This window comes from Orycteropus afer, unplaced genomic scaffold (assembly GCF_000298275.1).
Source record: "Orycteropus afer afer isolate SDZICR_OR568_19922 unplaced genomic scaffold, OryAfe1.0 scaffold00196, whole genome shotgun sequence".
NCBI lineage: Eukaryota > Metazoa > Chordata > Mammalia > Tubulidentata > Orycteropodidae > Orycteropus > Orycteropus afer.
In genome coordinates this window covers 1,239,012-1,241,027 of record NW_006921783.1, presented here as the reverse complement: position 1 = coordinate 1,241,027, position 2,016 = coordinate 1,239,012, and the positions used below count along the sequence as shown (strand labels likewise).

The 2,016-nt window shown below is 42.5% G+C and overlaps 1 pseudogene; it reads left to right on the top strand.

The window, feature by feature from the left end:
* The window catches only part of LOC103202971, a 3,036-nt pseudogene extending 1,294 nt beyond the window's left edge, over window positions 1-1,742 (top strand).
* Window positions 1,743-2,016: the final 274 nt, after the last annotated feature.

Sequence of the window (2,016 nt, the reverse complement as noted above, 5' to 3'; positions counted from 1 at the left end):
TGAGGAAGAGGAAGACAGAGAGAGGTACATGGGAGGTGCAGACAACAAAGATGATCCCTTTTGCACATACAGTACTGTGTTGTCAGTAAAGGCAAACACGGGTATATGGGTGGATAGATAGATGGGTGGGCAGGCTTAACTATTAGGTATGTCTGTGCAGCAGGGAGTGTACCCAAGACCATGTGTAGGGTTGGCAGACAATGGTTCCTACAAGTGTATTTGTATGTTTTTTAAGAATTCCAGGGGTATAGAAGAACTGACAAGGAACAAGGTTGTAGTCATTTCTTGGTCACAGCCAGCTACCCAGAGGGAGCGAGTAGTTGAACCTGTGGGCTCGGGACCACAATCGCAGTGGACATCAAGCTCAATCGGCATAACATACTACACAAAACACTGTTCCACCTCCTACTTTGGCGAGTAGTGACTGGGATCTTCTTTCCTCGTCCAGAGCAAAGAAGAATGAAGAAAACCAAAGATTCATGGAAACAATTAGTCCTCGTGACTGGCACCATGTGATCCTCAGCTTATACCGATTATGAGACCAGAAGAACTAGATGGTGCCTGGCTACCACTGTCAACCACTTGGAAGGGGATCTATGGAGGAGATCCTGGATAGAGAGGAAGAACAATGTGGAACAAAACTCAAAATCATTTGGGGGAAAAAAAAAGAGGGGGGGATCAGGTTTGCTGGTCTGATAGAGCCTGGTGGAACCACTGAGACTTTGATCCCTAGCTGCCCTTCAGGTCTGGAATTGAACCCACACCTGTGGCCAAATAAAAGACAAGCATATGAGTTGAACATTTACCTGAGGTAGATACACTCCTTGGAGAGAACAATCACGGGAGAAAGAGGGGCTGTTTATGCACAGAGAGACAGGTCAGAGGGCAGGAGTGCATGGAGGGATAGACACAGGGAAAAGGTAACTGTCGGGAGGTAGTGGGAGGGGAGCTGTTGCATTGGGGTAAATCGTAGTCAATGCCATGAAACAAAGTGTATGTGAACTGCTGTATGTAAAGTGAATTTGCTCTGTAAACTTGCACCCAAATCACAATTAAACAAAGGAGATACAAGACAACAGGGAACACAAGCTGCAAAACCAAATTGAAAAAGAAACACTGATGTAAGACTTTATCACTAAAAGAGAAAATTTTCAAGAAGAAGAGTTTCAGAATGATGTAGCAATTGCTGGTCATTACAGAAAGACTCGACTTTCAGAGTGTCTTGTTGCTGTAGTGGGGCTGTTGGGAAGACAATGCACAGGAAGCAAGAAGAGTAACTGGAATTGCTCCAAAGAAACAGTTTGGACGGAAAGCCAATGTGAGGAATCCAAATTTAGAGATTTTTATATATTTAAATGACATTTACTTTGTGGTGGAGACTCCTGTTTTCAGGGTTCCTTTAGCTAGCAGAACTTACATCAGGAGAGCTGGACTACGATCTACCATAGCATGGACAATGGCATCCTTGCTGAAATTAAAGCTGGTACATTTGTTTTAGAACCAATGTATGGACTTGGAACAATACTTTTGGAAGCTGCTAAAGAATGGCCAGATGTGTATTATCTGGGTGCTGATGTGACTTGCAGTTAATAAGGGCACATCATAACATCATAATCTACAGGCTGCAGGCCTAAATGATAAAAGTGAACTACTTAAAGTCTCTGTTATAGAATTGCCATTGTCTTCAGAATGTATCAATATTATTATTCCTGACATTCCATTTTGGAAAAAGTTTAAGTTAGGAAAAGATACCAAAAGCATTCTACAAGAAATGGAAAGAGTGCTTCATGTTGGTGGAACCGCTGTTATTATTACTAAGTGAAGATCACTGCAGGCACCTTAAAGATTGTGAAGAGAACAGCATCCCTTTGAACTCCAAGAGCACCCACACAGATGAACTTGGAATTAAAAAGTGCTTGAATTCTGAAGCTCAATTGGCATAACATACTATACAAAACATTGTTCCACCTACTACTTTGGCGAGTAGCGACTGGGATCTTAAAAGCTAGCAAGCTG